At 46.4% G+C, this 18,475-nt stretch overlaps 1 protein-coding gene across 5 annotated transcripts in view; it reads right to left on the bottom strand.

Annotated features, from left to right (window-relative positions):
* Positions 1-18,475, bottom strand: part of DPP6 (dipeptidyl peptidase like 6) — a gene marked incomplete at both ends in the record, with an annotated part of 1,060,012 nt that overhangs the window by 206,186 nt on the left and 835,351 nt on the right. The window lies entirely within an intron of this gene.

Genomic DNA, 18,475 nt, shown 5'->3' with positions numbered 1-18,475 from the left:
GTCAGGGGAGCACCCTATCTATCACTGGGCTATGATGCTTCTTGTGCAGAAGACACAGCTATGAATGTGCTCATTCATCTGCAGAGAGACTAGGGTTGAGTGGTCTTTGGTGAATTTTAAAGACGGTGAATTTTAGGAGTTGCTTGAACCAAGACGAAGCAAGAAGGGAAGGGAGGTGAAATGCGTAAGGATGTGCTGATTCAGAGCTTGAATCAGTAGAAAATTCTGAAGTAAATGTTTAACAATACTATCAGGGCAAAGCAGAATACATTTCAGGGTAAAAAGTGTCAGGGAAGACAAGATAGTCTGCAAAGCCCCAGGGTAGTTTTAGATGGCATGGAGATGGGTCTGGAGAAATCAGGGAAGCCTGAAGGTGGGTGATAAGGTATGGAGTAAGGGGTGACCATGACAGGAGGAGCTGGCTGGGAAGGCTGGTACCCAGGCAGTTAGAAGAGGAAGCGCGTCTAACATTCCAGCTTCCAAATGATTTTTAACAAATCCCACCATTTGTATGTTTTTAATATTTCAAAGTATTTTCATAAACATAGGTGATTTCCTCTCTAACCTTGTGGAGGGAAAGGTTTTCAAAGGATGACTCAAAATCCAGAAGTGATAAAATAAAAGAGGGGTAAATTTACATAAAAATTAAAAAATTTTTGCATGACAAAACCCCACAAACAATAGAAAACTGGAAGAAAATATTAATAACAAATACCATGGAAAAATGGCTAATATCCCTATTACATAAATAACTCTAAAATATGGAGGTTATAAAAGACCAAAACAAAAAAATAAGAAAAACACATGAACAGATAATTCACAAATATAGAAAAATGGTCCTTAAATGTATTAAAAAGTACTCAAACACAGGCAAATTTAGAGAAATACAAATTGAAACTACACTGATATCATTTCTCACCTATACATCCACACACATACATACAGATAGATCCAAAATCCAGATATGTGAGTCCACAGGTTAGTACACATACATACATGTCCTTGCTCTGTTCATAGAGAAGACTAGATCCAGTAACCACCAGTAACAACGAGCCCGCCCAGTGGGCTCACATGCTGCTCTCTCAGCACCATCTTCCAATTAAAAAATAAATAAATAAAATAGTGCTCCTAGGAGAAGAAATTTATCCAGGCTAGAACAAGAAAAATGCAGGATGAGTCTGGAACATCTTATGGGCCAGAAAGTAAGGAAATACTCAAAAAAAGGTAGAGCTTGTTAACAGAAGGCAGAACCTCACAGGGATCTCTCACGGCCAAAGCTGGAATAATTTGAGCAAAAAAAAATAATGATAATACTGGATTAACCCACAGAATAAAGCAAATATCCATGAATCCTTACTAATATAAATAAATAATCCAATACATAACGAAGTGGGGGGGGAGAGCCAGCTCTTCCTCACAAGAGAATTCCAATCAATCCACGTAGAAGGGGAGAAGGAAGGAGCATCACCCTTGGACGAACACCACAGTGATGAACCTTGCAGACAAGATCCACCGAGAGATGCTGAAATCAGTGGGTGAAAGTCTGAGGAGAAACAAGATCTGCACAGTCGCAGGATACTTATCAACCACAAAGGGGAAGAAGATGGCAACTCTGCAGGGAGAAGCTTGGCAGACAGCAACTCAACCCAGAGATCCGGGTCAACACCCCCAGAAGTGAAACACATCAACATCACGAACCTTCAGCAAGATGCACTGAGACAACATCCTATATATGGTATCGTCACCGGCAAACCCCGTCAACGATTCCCGGAGAATGAAAACAGAACCTGGGTAATAAGTCTAACCTTTTCTTCCTTTGTGCTTAGTCTAGTTCCACTTGCTCACAGGGGGTCGCGTGCAGAGGCCTCGCCCGCTCAGACCAGAGTTTCTGACGCGAAACGGCTGCGCCTGACACCTCGGCTCACGGGCCTGTGCACAGACGCTGCTCACAACACGGCGATTCAAGATGGCGGCAGCGGGCCGTGCGCAGAACCGCTGCGCCCGGCACTTTGCAATCTGGAGCGTGAGCGGCGCGGCTGCCCCGCCCCCGAGAACGCCGCCCCCTCCGCCGACCAGACCCTATAAAGCAGCCCCGCCCCGGCCTGGCGACAGAGAGCCTGCTCTAGAGCGCAAGCCGTTCTTCGCTCAGAGAACAAAGCTTCTTCCCTCTGCCTCTGAACTGAGCTCCGTCCCCTTCTACTGGCTCCAGCGACACCGCGCAGGAGACCCCTGTTGGGGACCAACTTGGGTGGGTTGATAACAGTATATTTGCCAAAAATGCATTGCCTTACTCCAATCATGAGAAAACTTCAGACAGACCCAAGTGGAGGTGCTCACCAAAACAGCTGACCAGTGATCTTCAGAAGTGATCTTTCTTTCCACGAAAGACAGGAAAGACTGAGGAAACGTCATAGCCTGGAGGGGACTGAGGGGAAATAACATCTACAGGAATGTGGGATCCTGAGACAGAAAAAGGACACTGGTAGAAAAACTGGTCAAATGCAAATAAGGTCTGTAATTGAGTGAATAATATTGTACCAATGTTAATTTTCTGTTCTTGATAATTATACTGTGGTTATAAAATACATTGACAGTAGGAGAAGTGGGTTGAGGAATAGAAGAGAATTCTTTGTACTATTTTTGCAACTTTTCTTCACACCAAATTCTTCAAAATAGAAAGCTAAAAAATTCCAAAGAATTTTAATAGCTTATGTCTCATTGGTCATAAACATTATTATAGGAAATAAAGAACAGTTAGAGAATTCCCCTCCCAACATACTGTAATCTCGATATTGAATTGAAAAAAAAATTACTTCCATATCTAGACAGCATCAGCACTCAACCCACACATTTGAATAAACAAATAAGTAAGGATGGAGGGGTTATGGGGGTGGCCCTGAGTAAAAGACCTTTTGCAGGTTTGAAGGTCTAATGCATTCACCTGGCCTGGGTTGATTTAGAATTTTCCAAGCACAGAGGACAGGGTAAGAGATCAGAAAGGAACAGCCTTACTTAGTATTGAAATTCAGTTTGTTAGATTATGGTTTGTAGTAGGTGTCTAGGATATTCAGGAACAGCAGACTAGCTCCTCTTGAATCTAACGAGTGTCAGTTTCCATAAATGCTACCTGGAGACGGTACCTCCAGTGGATCAAGTGTCTCAGAAGGTTGGGTGAGCGCCCGGCCACGCACACCTTCCAGCTTTACGACCTCCGCTCCCCTGCACGCAGGAGACCTTTCCACCCTCTCTAGAGACAATGCACACTTCCCTCTGCTCATCACCGACACATCAGAGTGTCCCCGGTGTGGAGGCAGCACAGTAACAGGAAGAACCACAGGCGGGGGATCAGAAGTCTAGCAGCCGAGTGCCAGCTTCCCGAGGCACAGAGCATGCGCCAGGGCTGATCACACATGACCACAGACCACATGACTCAATAGTATACTGTATTACATTATACATACTGAAACCAGGTAGCACAGCGCTTACCTAGGAGATATTTGAAAAATGCCCGTTTGTTTACTCATGGGTAAACTGGTAAATATTCAAGTCACCCATGCACCACTATCTAGGTGTAATTCTAACCAGAGGCACAATCATCTACCATCTGTAGGGAAAAATTTACTCCACAGAACGCAGCAAGCCAACGCATGTCCTACGCTTCTGTATTAAATGGGAACTTGGGTATAGAGAAGTCAGCTCTCAACCATGTCCATGTCCTCATTTGTTTCTATGAACTAAGCGTGTATTTTAGCATCTGCCTGCGACTGTGTTGGATTATTTTGCTTTCATGTTAAAAGTGCCTTTCAGCCTTATCTCTTCCAACTCCCCCCTCCAATGATCCACTTGATGGTCATTCATCCTCTGCTCAAATCTCCCACTGAATGGCTCCCCTCTCACAAGCCTAGCAAACACCCAACTTGGTTTTATGTTCAGTCTACCTCCTTCATAGACCATTGGAAGCAGCAGAGAAAAGCACGGAGCCAGCTGGAGTCTCCAACCCTTCCTGTCATCGTCCTTACAACCAAGTCTTGGGTGGGCATGTTCTCAACAACTCCAATCTTTTGCTGCTCTCTTCACAACCCCTTCCATCTACTGCCTCTGAGCAGAGGCCCACCTGTGGGGCAGACAGGAAGGGGCCCCTAGTTCTGATCACCTTCCAGGAAGAACCTGCAGCTCGGCTCCCAGCTGCTCACATCAGGAGTCGGCTTCAGCTTTCATGCCAGGCCATGCTCACCTTGGGCAGCCCCCGGCCCATGACTGATCATGGCCGGGGCACTGGAGCCTGACACTTTCACCCAGTGCAGGGTCCTCGATGGGCAGTCTTTGCTCTGAGCTCCCCATTGGGTTGTCCCAGGTGGTCAGACATGCAGGAGTCTGAGGCCCAATCCGGCTTCTTCTCCTTTTCCCAGCCTTGCAGCTGCCATGCTTGCCTTGTGGCCTGAAGCTTTTTCCTCCCAATCCTGCTGCTGCCCTTTGGTCTTTCATAGGCCTCACTCTTAATGTAGGTTCAGCCTTTGCTTCCAGGAAGGCTCAGCTGGCACCCCAGCTCCCTGCTACCAGAGGCAGGGGCGTCCCCTCTGCCCACACATGTAGGTACCCGTCCATCCTCACTCCAGCGTCCGAGGATGAGGCATCCCCTCTGCTGTCTAAGCCAGCTCCTCCTGTGTACCTCCTTCTCCATTCCAGCCTAGAACCATCAAATCCTTTCCTTCCCACTTACCTTCCTGGTAAACCTTGTTATTTATTTTTATTAGTTATTAGTTATTTTTGAAAATTAACATTTATTTTCCAGGGCAGTTGTAGGTTTACAGGAAAACTGAGCAGCAACTACAGTTCCCACATGTCCCCTCTCTCCTGGCATCAGTTTCCCGAATTATGAACTTCTTGAACTAGTGTGGTACATTTGTGACAACGGATGCACCAATATCAATACATTATTATTAACTGAATTCTATAGTTTACATTAGGGTTCACTCTCGGCCTCGTGTGCTCTATGGGCTTTGACAGATGTACAGTGTCATGTATCCACAATCACAGGGTCTGAAGAGTCTCACTGCTGTACAAATCCCCTGTGCTCCACCTACTCATCCTTCCCCCTGACCCCCAGCCCCTGGAAATCACTGAATTTTTTTTTTACTGTCTCCATAGTTTTGCCTTTTCTAGAATGTCATTGAGTTGGAATCATACAGAGTGTAGCCTCTTCAGATTGGCTTTTTTCACTTAGCAATATGCATGTAAGGTTCTCCTGTGTGTTTTTGTAGGTAACTTTTTAAAAGATTTTATTTTATTAAAGTATAGTTGATATACAATGTCGTGTTAATTTCTGCTGTATAGCAAAGTGATTCAGTTATACACATATATACATTTTCTTTTTCGTATTCTTTTCCATGATGGTTTATCACAGTATACTGAATATGGTTCCCTGTGCTCTACAGTAAGGCCTTGTTGTTTATCCATCCTACATATAATAGTTTGCATCTGCTTATCCCAAACTCCCCATCCTCCCTCCCCCACCCCACCCCCTTTGGCAACTACAAGTCTGTTCTCTATGTCTGTGAGTCTGTTTCTGTTTCACAGATATGTTCATTTGTGTCATATTTTAGACTCCACATATAAGTGATGTCATATGGTATTTGTCTTTCTCTTTCTGACTTCACTTAGTATGATAGCCTCTAGGTCCATCCATGTTGCTGCAAATGGCATTATTTCATTCTTTTTTATGGCTGAGTAATATTCCACTGTATATATGTACCACATCTTCTTTATCCATCCATCTGTCGATGGACATTTAGGTTGCTTCCACGTCTTGGCAATTGTGAATAGCACTGCTATGAACATAGGGGTGCATGTGTCTTTTTAAATTATAATTTTTGTCTGGATATATGCCCAGGAGTAGGATTGCTGGATCCTATGGTAGCTTGATTTTCAGTTTTCTGAGGACCCTCCATACTGTTCTCCACAGTGGCTGCACCAGCATACACTCCCACCCGGTATAGGAGCTCCCTTTTCTGTGGAGTCACGTTTATGCAGCCCCAGCCTCCCTAGGACTTGCTCCATCTGCACTTTCTACCTTCATCCTCTCCTCCTTCTTACTCCTTTCCACGGGGGCACCTTCCCATCTATGTACAAAAGACACGTAATGCAGGAACAAACAAAACACACCGAACCTGACGCGGCATCTCCATCCACTTACGATTCACCCCCGGTCTTCTCTCCCAGACCTCAGTGAGCAGTAGGTCCCATTCGGGGCCATTTTCTGACCTCCGACCCCATCCTCACCCTAGTGGAACGTGGCTTCCATCTCACTGTGCGGCTGAAGCTGCTCTTGAGATCTCCCATCGCCGTCGAGTTGCCAAGTTCTCCTTCTGTGGCCTCTTCCTCCTCTGCCTGCTCCTTCAGAGTGAGCGTCCTGGGTTCTGCCAGCTGCACCTTCTCCTCCCGTTCCACGCTCCCCACCCTGGCGATTCCTTCACGGTCAACCTCAGTTCCTACTCTGAGGAGCACCAACACTGCACCCCAGCCCGGGTCTCCCCCCAAGCCTCAGACGGCATACAGGGTGTCTCCACATAGACACCCCACTAGTCCTCAGAGTTGACATGAGTGAAACGAAGCCCCTTCTGCCCCCTGCTCTCGTGCTGACACCACAGTCCCCCCAGTCATGCCAACTAGGAACCTGCTGCAGGCATCTCAGAGGTCAAGCAGCCAAAGCTCTATGTTGTGGGTCAAATTCTGTCCCCACGAAAGATATACTGAGTCCTGACACACAGTACCTGTGAATAAGACCTTATTTGCAAATAGGGTCTTGGCAGCTGTCATCACATTAAAATAAGGTCATTCTTGAAAAGGAGGGGAGGCTAACCCAAATCCAGCAGCTGGAGTCTTCGTAAGAAGAAGAAAAGACACAGAGGGAGAGGCCATGTGATGATGGAAGCAGAGGTCAGAGCGATGCACCCAAAGCCAGGAGCACGGAGGACTGAGTGCATCCTCCAGAAGCTGGAGGAGGTGAGAAAGGGCCCCTACAGGTGTCAGAGGGAGCATGACCTCGCTGACACCCTGATTTCGGAACTCTGGCTTCCAGAACTGGGAGAAAATAAATTTCTGTTGTTTTAAGCCACTCGGTTTGTGGTAATTTCTTACTGTAGCTCCAGGAAACTAACAACCTTTCATTTCTCAGGGAAACTGAAGCCCTGAGTGGTAAGTGATTTGCTCAAGGACACAGAGCTGATCAACTTTTGTTTGAAGATTAATCTCCTGTTTTGGTCAAAGGGGAAAAAAAATCTCCAACTGACTGAGGAACAAAGTAGAAAGACCCTCAGAGAGGAGACCAAAGTAAACCCAAGAAAGCTTTATCTGCTGACCTCTGGCTGTGCTTTCACATGGCTTCCTGTGGAGGAAGCTTCTCCATCAGAGGGGCCTGGATGCCGACTTCACATGTGGAGGACCACTCACAGTGCTCTCTGCCTGGAGCCCAAGACCTGGTTCATTGTCATCAAATGATTTTGCATCATGGACTGGATTATTCTGAAGGGTGTGTGTGTGTGTGTGTGTGTGTGTGTGTGTGTGTGAATAAGAAAGAAAATGCATGAAGCTATGAATTTATTTTGGGGTTGGTTGGTGCCCTCCCCCCATTTTTCTGTCTTTTTATTTACATATTTATTTTAAAGAATCTATGGTAAGCTCTGTGATGAATCATCCCCAGGGTGAAGATGGATCGGTAAAAAAAAAAAAAAAAAAAAAAAAGATTAAGGAAGAATAAAATTATCTGGACTTATTACATCTCAAAATAATCATGCAGTCAGTTCTGATTTTGCTTATTTGAGCAATAAACGAAATAGGGCATAAATCATGATGAATTTTGAAAAGTAAATTAATGTAGTGAAGTTTACTCATTTATCTTCTGAGGCTAGTTCAGGGGATCGAAAAGCTTCCCCCAAAAAACAGCATTTGGAAAAGAAAAGCAAAAAAATACTTTTTTGGCTCCTAAACTTTCGTGGTGAAAGACATCAAAAAATAGAATTTTGTGGGTTTTTTTGGCCGCACTGTGCAGCATGTGGGATCTTAGTTCCCCAACCAGGGATTGAAACTGTGCCCCCCTGCATGGAGCATGGAGTCTTAGCCACTGGGCCACCAGGGAAGTCCCCCAAAATAGCATTTTCAATATTAAATGATAAGTGTTTTCTGAGTCTTCCTATGTTCTTTGCATGGTGGGTAATATAAAAATATAAGATACACTCCTAGTCCTGGAATAGTGTCTGACACATTGTAGATATCCATATGTATTGATTGAATAATGAATAAATGGATGGATGGATGGATGAACAAATGGGATCTAGTCTAATCACCATTGTTGATGGTCAGTAATACTGTAAGCTGATACAGCACTTAAAGATTTGCATTATCATTTTTTATGTATATCTTAAATTACACAGTTAAATTCTTGAGGGCAGGAATCCTTATAGGCAAAAACCCTTCCTGATTGGCCAACATTTGAGTACATAACCTACTATTCATTTTAAGATGTTTCTATGTCTATGGTGTATCAGAAGTTCCTTTCCTCGTGAAAGATCTGGATATAGAAGTTTTGAGGCAGAGATGCTCTACCCACAGAAAGAGTGCCTCTGGGAGGTTTGTTCTGAAATATTCATGATGTATCCCCCACCCCATCTACAGAGATACTTTAACATACATGGTCACAAATACAAGTACTAAAGAAAGTCATGCAGAAAGATTTTTTTTTTTAAATAAAAGGGGACTTGTGTCTTATTTGTCACTGTATACCCAGTGTCTAGACCTGTTCAAGGAGGAGGTGGGGAGGGGTGGAGAGGGGTCCGGAGCCTTAGCCAAGTCTTGAAGTATATCCTGGGGGTGAGGAAGCATTCTACAACTGATGGAGGTGATGGCTGCACAACTCTGGGAATACACAAAATACCACTGAAGCATACAATTTACATGGATGAGTTGTACAGTATGTGAGTTACAGCTCAATAAAGCTGGGACAGGAAGTGGGAAGGGGAGGGGAGGAGTGGGAGGGCAGGAGGAGGAAGGGGGCAGGAAGAGGGGGAGGGGAGGGGTAAGAGAAAGGAAAGAAGACGAGGAAAACAGGAAGAACAGGAAAGAGGAGGAAAAGGAGGAGGGGGAGGAGGGGGAGGAGGGAAAAAGGAGGAGGGGGAGGAGGGGGAGGAGGGGGAGGAGGGGGAGGAGGGGGGAGGAGGGGGAGGAGGGGAGGAGGGGGAGGAGGGGGGAGGAGGGGGGAGGAGGGGGAGGAGGGGAGGAGGGAGAGGAGGGAAAGAGGAGGAGGGGGAGGAGGGGGAGGAGGGGGAGGAGGGGGAGGAGGGGGAGGAGGGGGGAGGAGGGAAAAAGGAGGAGGGGAGGAGGGGGAGGAGGGGGGAGGAGGGAAAGAGGAGGAGGGGGAGGAGAGGAGGGGGAGGAGGAAAGACAGGGGAAGGCGGAGTGGGAGGGGAAAGGGAGGAGGAGTCCTCACTGTGGCTGCTCCAGGGCATCAAGCCTCATGTGCAGAATCTAGGTTCAAGGTTATTTCTGTTCGGCTAACGACCTAGTGCCAAGGCTTCATGCTCTAATGTTTCCTCCAGATGCGTTCCCTGAATTGGAATTCCCATGCCTCCTCCCTGGAGAGGGTGGATGATCTCAAAGATGGCAACAGCAGCAGCAAGCCTGAGCCCACAGGCTGATGCACTGGATGGAAGTGGAGAGAAGTCTGCAGGACTAAGGAGCCCACCCGCTGTCCTTTGCCCCACCACACCCAGGGACCAGTGCGTGTTTGGTTAACCAAACTAAAGGAGCCAGCCCTGGTCAAAACTAACCAGCTAGGTTCTGGGTGCCTGTCAGCTTGGCCTCCAATCCCTCCAGAAAGTCCTCTCCTTGAAACCAAGCAGGACCCTGTGGGGCTCCTGGGCACGAAAGCCTTTCTGTGTCCCGTTTCTTGTTTGTGGGGAACAGATTCCAGCCTCCATGACCTTCCCTGAGTTCCAAAAGGCAGATTCAAACACTTGCTAATCAGGGAAGGGAGGGGGTGCAGAATACAAGGGAGGAGCAGCCACGAAACAACAGTGCAGCCTTGGGGCAGGGTCCTGGGTCCCCCTCAAGGGATACACAGAACAATATCTTTGAGCTCTTCTGCAGAACTAAACCCCCCCCAAAATGGAAGATGTTAACTACTTGATGAAGCATTCTTCACTCCAGAGAAGGCCACAGTTTGATAACCTTGAGAACCAGAGAAGCTCATCAGGAGACCAGCTGAGGCCAGATTAAAGGAATGCAGGCCCCGCACACACCCTGATCCTTATCACCTTATCAGCAACCCTGCCTTTAACCCAATGCTATAAAACTCACCAAATCCTCCCAGGCTGGGGCACACGTTTTTGAGAGGCACAAGCCTGCTGTGTCCTCCTTTGCCTGGCATAGCAATAAAGCTGTTCTTTTCTACTTCACCCACAACTCGTCTCCAAGATTCGATTTGGCACGAGTGCACAAAGGGTGAGTTTTCGGCATCACCCTCTGCTGCTCAGAGAAGGTCCCACCCCCCACCCCCACCCCATGGTGCCACGTGAGGCTGCACTCTACATGGCTTGCACAAACCAGAACTTCCCATCTTCTTTTTTCCTACATCACCACTCGCCTCTTCTTGGTCCCTTTCCTCCAGACGCTGCTCTCTCAGAGTAGACGTGCAGTCAATGTGATGACACGTGTCACAGGCTCTCAGGTGAAATTACAAAAGGGGCTCTTTGGAAGCAATGCCCTAACTCTGTGCTGTTCTGAGTGGGAGAGAATGTGGCCTTTGGATTCAGACATGGGCTGGAATTCCAATATCTCCACTTAGAAGCTGTGGGGCCTTTAACCTTTCTGGGCTTCTATTTTCTTCTCTGTGAGATGGGGTCATTTCCCATGGGGTTACTGTGAGCTTTAAGTGAGCAGATCTAGCACCTGGGTCCTGGAAATCAGGGCAGAGGTGTGACTGCTATGGTTACGGCTGCTGATGGTGGAAGAGGTGGAAGATGGGCATGATTCATTTGTTCAAGGTTGTGCCAAAGTAAGATGGTCTGTGTGGTCTAAAGCTCTTGGCACTCTCAGGCACCTTCGGGTTCAGGTAATCTTCTGCAGGTGGGATGCCAGTGTAGATACCCTTTGGGTTCACAGTGAGCTGTGCCAGCCTGGGCATCTGAGTTAACTGCTCTGTAATGGTCAGTATCACACTCGGCTTTCTTCCACCTATTTGTTTACCTTCTTAGAGGTTCCACCTTACACCATACAGCATAAAAAACAAGTTTTTGACAGTGTGGTATTGGCATAAAAACAGACATATGGATCAGTGGAACAGAACAGAGAGCCCAGAAATAAACCCACACACCTCTGGACAATTAGTCTACGACAAAGGAGGCAAGAATATACAATGGAGAAAAGACCGTCTCTTCAGCAAGTGGTGCTGGGCAAGTTGGACAGCTGCATGTAAATAAATGAAGTTAGAACACACCCTCACACCATGCACAAAAAAAACTCAAAATGGCTTAAAGATTTAAACATAATACACAACAGCATAAAACTCCTAGAAGACAGCATAGGCAAAACATTCTCTGACACAAATCTTATCAATGTTTTCTTAGGTCAGTCTCCCAAAGCAATAGAAAGGAAAGCAAAAATAAACAAATGGGACCTAATCAAACTTAAAGCTTTTGCACAGCAGAGAAAACTATTAACAAAACGAAAAGACAAACTATGGACTGGTAGAAAATATTTGCAAATGATGCGACCGACAAGGGCTTAATTTGCAAAACATATGAACAGCGCATACAACTCAATAACAACAATGACAAAAAACCGAATTGAAAAATGGGCAGAAGATCTAAGTAGACATTTCTCCGAAGAAGACATACAGATGGCCAATAGGCACGTGAAAAGATGCTCAACATTGCTAATAATCAGAGAAATGCAAATCAAAACTACAGTGAAGTACCACCTCACACCAGTCAGAATGGCCATCAGAGTCGGCGACTCCTGAGAGTCGCTTATCCCCATTCTGCTCAGGAGGAAGCAGGGCGGTCGATACCCCTTTGTCAGCTCACAGTGTTTGAGGAGGAAACGCACAGCGTGTGCGGAATTTCCCTAAAGAGCATGAACGGTTCTATGAAGTCTTGCAATAACATGGGGTTCATTAATGATAAGGCCCCTTCAAGTTTCTGGCATCTAGCAATTGCTGAAACATTAGCTAGACTGAAAAACTGCCAACATTTCAACAGAATAAAAAAACAGAATGAGCAGACTGGAGTGTTAGAACTCGGGGACTCTGGAAGTTACCGTTTCACTATGAACTCTCATGAATCCACAGGGTCCCAAACACTCTTGCTCTCACTAGCAAGTATTATCACAGATATGGGGAGAAAGTCACATTTTCCTATTCCTATACTTAAGACATTTGTTTCTACTATTTCTTAAAGGCTTTCATAAACAAGTTATATTTTTCCATTCAAGCATCTTTTCCAAGAAGAGATCGGATATGCAGTAGAAATGGTAGACAGTTGGGAGATTTGCCATGAATGGTTTAGGCAGTAAAAAGTCATACTATTTAAGTGTAGACCGTACACATCTGGATGGGAGGCTACGAGTCTTACTTATTAAGGAACTTTTAATATTTCTTACATCTAAGCTTACAGAAAGCTGAGATAAGGACGCCTACCTTTCATACAATGAGAGCAGGGCTCTGTTACATAATACGCTCTGTCCATGGTCTTCAAGAAAGTCCAGATCTGAATTTTAGGACAAAGTGTGCAGGTGCAGTTAAAAAATGCATATCATATATATGTATATATTTTGAATACAACCATATAAACCATAGAAAGAAAACTCAGCAAATCTTTTCAGCTTGTGTGGCAAATGGGGTTTTCCCAACATGGCCACAACAGTATTTCTGGTCCCAAATGCTTTTTCAAAACCCTGGCGCTTTCCATCCAAAGATGGAGTTTATATCCTTGAAACTGGGCAGTGCTTTTGACTGCATCAGAGTCGAATGCAGCAGAAATGAGACTCCTGGGGCTTAGTCACAGGGCAGTACTGCATGCCCCAGGTTCTCTTTCTTGGGAAATTCACCTGTGGAACCAGCCACCACGTTGCAAGGGGGCCCAGGCAACATGGAGAGACCACATCGAGGTGTTTTAGGTGACAGACCCAGCCGAGGTCTCAGCTGACAGCCATCACCACCAGGCACGGGAGGGAGGGAGCCTCCTGAGGAGCCGCCCCAGCTGACACCGCAGCGCAAAGCAGAGATGTGTTGGTCGCCCCAGCCCCGTGCAAACGGCAGACTTGTGAGCCCAGTAAATGTCAGATTTAAACCCCCAAGTTTTGGGGTAGTTCGATATTCAGTCATAGTAACTGGAACTTCCAACATGAGTACACGGAAAATAAGAACAACGTATTGCACGGGGGGCAGTTAAGATGGTTGGGACAAAGGGATCTTCATGGTGTCATTTGAAAGGTACAGACCTTGAACTTGCATCTACGAAAGGAAAGCCTCCCTCCCCACTGGCCCAGCCGACCCTTCTAAACGGGCAGAGACAGTTAGGAAAGGAGAGAAGCCCCCAAAGGCTAAGTATTTCTCCCCACACGGATGAGCCACAGTGCCCTGCGCAAGACAGTGTGTGGGCCGTCAGGAGCCGGTCGCTGGAGGCGTCCGCCAACCGTTCTGGAATGCCACCTCTTTCTCGCCCCTGTATCCGCTCTCTTCCCTTCTCCTCCCCGTCCCTCCCTCTCTCTGAACGCCTCCTTTTACTCTTTCCTACCTCATCTACCTATGTGTTAGACGTTGGTATGTGAGTTGTCAAATATTTGGGAGAAGTCATTGGAATCATTTGTAATGAGGATGATGAAACTTACTTCCTGGGTGGTGCTGAGGATAAGTTCATTTTTTAATGTAAGGCACTGTCGGCATTCTGTTCAGCAGGCTAAAGGCTGGCGTGTGGCTGTGAGTACAGGTGAGCTGGTTAGTGCTTCTGCAGCTGGTCCAGAGGCCCCTGCATCGTGATTACTGAGGAAGCTGCTTAAAGAGGCAGATTCCTGGTCTCCACCCCTGTGTGCTGTGCAGAGTGGGTTGTCACCTTTCCCCTTTTTTTTGTCCTCAAAAACATCCTTCCTGGGCCCTCAACAGCTGGCCCTGGCCACGGGCACGAAGGCATGCTCTTCTCCTCTTGGTCCCTTCCTGCTGGCTGAGAGTCCTACGTGATCGCTAGGCCAGGAGCAGCCACCAAGAGACGCGACGTGGAAGCCATCAGGCTGGGGCGGCAACATGGTGGCCGGGGTCCCTGGGCACCAGCCGGGCCCCCATCTCTGCACTTTCACATGCGAGAGAACAAGTTCTACTTTGTAAAAGCCTCTGTTATTTTGGGTTTTCTGCCCCCCGCACCGGCCCCACCAAATCTGACCGAATCATACCTAATATACCTCATTCTGGAGAGATCCTAGAAATATGCATTCTTATCAGCTCTCCGATGTTTTCAAAATAAACCAAAGCTTGAGAACTGGCCCAGCTAAGTACCCCTGCATCTCACTGATGGCAGGGAATCACACACTGATGGCGTGGGCTGGCCCTGGCTCTCGGAATGAACACCTGGGAAGGCTGGGTGGCCACGGCACCTCTGTGTAGTCCTGAGGACCTGACCACACACATGTTCTACATGCGTGTAGGGGCAGGGCTCCCGGGCTCTGTACGCATGGCCCCGATGAACGCTCCTCCTGACCGAGAGCTGGGTCTGTTATTTGAAGACACCGATGAGGCCTGTCGCAGAATTATTTTAAACCAATTGAACCGTGTATATTGGTAATAATAATAATAATAAAGCACAACCCAGAGAAGCCAGACAACATTAAATCTCCAACAGGTCAGGTAGGGAACGAAAAGCAACAAATTAGAAAGCAGAATGGTACCGAACACATAGAGGAAAAATTATCTTTGGAGTAGGAACGATTCAGATTCTACAGCTAATTAGCAAAGCAGGGCCCAGGTGAAGACAACAAGTTCCAGTTCCTTTGCGTCTCTCCTCAGCATCCCCACGCTCCACTGAAGTAGCAGCCCATGTGTCTGAAGCCTGCAGAGAAACTTCTGTTCTGTGAGATTTCACTGCTGCTTCCAGGACTCCACCTCCTCCTCCGCTGATCACAGACTCGCCCCTCCATCTGGTCTGTCATCCCTTTCAAGTTCAAAGGCTTAACACAGACCTTTTATCTAATCTGGGCTTCTTTTGAGAACCAGGCCTGAAACAACCTTGTTATTCCAAGGTGTGTTTTGCGGGAGGAGGCCCTGGGAGGAGGTTCCAACTCTCAGGCACTCATCCAGCCCCCTGGGGCTTCGGGCCATCACTCATTGGTGCCCTCGGGCTGCCCATCTGTAAACCGCAAAGGCCGAGCCCAGAGGTGTGCTGAGGGTGACTCCTGTGGCTGAGTTTGCAGAGAGAAGAGCCAGTTCTCTGAGAAGGGGATCCAGCAGCCTGTCCACAGTCAGGCCCACCTGGGCAGCACCTGACACAGTTAGGACTGGGCGGTGTGGCCTGGATTTTTCCTACTCAAGTGGCCCTGGCTCCGGAGCTGTGCTCCATGGTTAGTAGCCAACAGGGCTCCAGGATGAGTTTAACCCATGAAAGGATGTGGTGAGACGTGATGCTGGGTAGACGGGGAGTGAACTGGAAGAAAGCAGAGGAGATTCCCACGTGCAGTGGATACAGGGGCTTAAAACTATATTTATTTATTTATTTTAAATTTTTTATTGAAATATAGTTGATTTACAATGTTGTGTTAGTTTCAGGTGTCCAGCAAAGTGATTCAGATATATGTACACATATATATATTCTTTTAGAGTCTTTTCCATTATAGGTTATTACAAGATATTGAGTATAGTTCCCTGTGCTATACAGTAGGTCTTTGTTGTTTATCTATTTTATAAATAGTAGTACACACTACTATACGTTAATCCTGAACTCCTAATTTATCCCTCCCGTTTTTTACCTTTCCCCTTTGGTAACCGTAAGTTTGTTTTCTATGTCTGTGAATCTATTTCTCTTTTGTAAATAAGTTCATTTGTATCATTAAAAATTACATTTAGCTAACTCCTAAATGTGCTTCTAAATTGCCCAGCTGGGCCCCTAAATCTTCATGTCTTTTCTCTATTTTCTGTATCTCATCCTTCTTTTCCACTTTTCATATCTCTTTGTCTGTCTGTCTCTGTCTCTGTTGTATTTTCTGGAAAACGTCCTCACCTTTGTCTTTAATCTTTTCTATTGGGTTTCATTTCTATCATACTTTTCATTCCTAAGCGCTTTTTGTTCTCTGAAGTTAAAAGTAGTATGTATTGTTCTGTTTTGTCTCATGAGAGTAACATATTTTCTGAGGATATATTAAGAAGAGGTTTTGTCCTAACACTTGCTTCTCCTCTTATGATCCCTATTTTCTCCAAAATACCTGCTTCTGTTTGTCGGTTTGATTTCTATCTTTCAGGCGAGAAGGTTTCTTCAGTCCAATCACGTTCTTTCTTGTGGGCCCACGTTTAGGAACCTGGGGCTGAGGAGCTGATGGGAAGCTCTGAAAAGGGAAGGTTTGCCTGGGGCATTTGGCTCCTCTGGTCGGCATCCCCTGGACCTGGCTTGGTCAGTTTCTTCTGGGAAGGATCCCTCCGTCCCCACCCCGGTGGGTGACGCATAGCTGCCTCGTGTCTGGGACGAAAGGAAAGAGAAGGAAGTCTCTCCACCCAGTGTGGGCAACCCTTCGTCCCTGTTTCAGACCTTAAACTGTCCCAGTGTTCCTCCATCGGAGGGCCGCCGCTCTATCCTGGCCAAGAAGTAAACCTCCGGTCTTCAGGGGAGTAGGCAAGGGAAAACTGGGGCTCTGACAGCTTCTTAATTTTCAGATGGTCCTTGTTTTCCTTCCACAGCCCATCCATCGACTTTCCAAAAGCAGCTGGAGGGGCCCATGCCGAAGCCTTCTCATCAGAGGTGATATTCTAAAGGGTTAAACCATGAGAGCGGAGACCACAGCCAACCAGGAGAAGCACCCTGCGGTCTAAACTGAGCACTGCCTGTGCCTTGTGTGCTGAGGACCGCTCTGGGGGCGGGTGGGGAGGGGTTAGGGGAAACCAGGTCAGTTCTTGGTGTGGGACTCAGCTGTCTTATATTTGGGCTGCATCATTTCCCACTCTCCCTTTGCTTTCCAACTTTCACAGTTTTGTTGTCTATATTTCTGCTCTTTGCTCCTTGTGGGTTATGCGTTAAATTTTATTTTCTGTTGTATCGGAGGGGCTTAAGAACACCTGAAAGTAGAGAAAGTTGCTCTGCCCTCTTGACCTGGAGCTCCTCATTGATTCCTTTGAAGAAGGATGGAGGTGAACAGAAAGGTCAACATGCAGACAAGAGAAGCCCAGAGCGGCAGAAACAGGCAGCGCGCCCACCCTTGAGTCACCCCTGCAACCGGGCCGCCTGGGGGGTGATGCTCGCTCTGCCACTGACTCGCTGTGCCATTGTACCCTCTACACCAGGGTTTTTAATATGTAAAAGGGCCAGTAAGAGCCTTTACGTCATAGGTATATTGTAAGCATTCGATGAGGAGTATATGGAAAGCCCTAAGAACAATATCTGACCTAGAAACTGCCGTATCAGTGCTATAGCCGGTTTGTTTCTTTTGGTTACGATTGTATAAAATTTCTGGGGTCGAGAAATAACTTTTTGAAAACATGGCTCTTTAAAGAGTTCAACCTGTTGGTAGAAAAAAGAGAAACAGCTTGAGAATGATCTGGGTGAGTCTTTACATCAAGCTTCCTAACCATCTCCCCTGTATACTCCATGGGCCACTTTTGTGGACCTGTAGGAAGCTGGCAGAACTCACAGGTTTCCAGAGCAGGTCCTGCTGATAAAACCTTCTGCAGATATATTCCTGCATCTCTGGCTGATTCCATCTAGTGAAGTAATCCTTGAAGTTGGATGGAAAGAAATTTTTTTGCCATTTCTTTATGAAAATATTTCACGTATCATGCAGCTTTTAGAGACGACTACATTGGTAGCAATGGCCTCTATTTTCAAAGGAATCTTTTTTCAGGTCTGGCTTCCCATGACAAATGTATGATTTAAAATGATTTTCATATATATGTGTTAGCATACAGTATTTGTTTTTTTCTTTCTGGCTTACTTCACTCTGTAGACACAGGGAGGGGAAAGGGTAAGCTGGGACGAAGTGAGAGAGTGGCATGGACATATAAACACTACCAAATGTAAAATAGATAGCTAGTGGGAAGCAGCCACATAGCACAGGGAGATCAGCTCGGTGCTTGTGACCACCTAGAGGGGTGGGATAGGGAGGGTGGGAGGGAGATGCAAGAGGGAGGAGATATGGGGATATATGTATACATATAGCTAATTCATTTTGTTATACAGCAGAAACTAACACACCATTGTAAAGCAATTATACTCCAATAAAGATGTTAAAAAAATAA

Source organism: Hyperoodon ampullatus, assembly GCF_949752795.1.
Source record: "Hyperoodon ampullatus genome assembly, chromosome: 9".
In the NCBI taxonomy this organism is placed as follows: domain Eukaryota; kingdom Metazoa; phylum Chordata; class Mammalia; order Artiodactyla; family Ziphiidae; genus Hyperoodon; species Hyperoodon ampullatus.
Note: the sequence above shows the minus strand (reverse complement) of the source record. Positions and strands in the feature narration are given on the sequence as shown.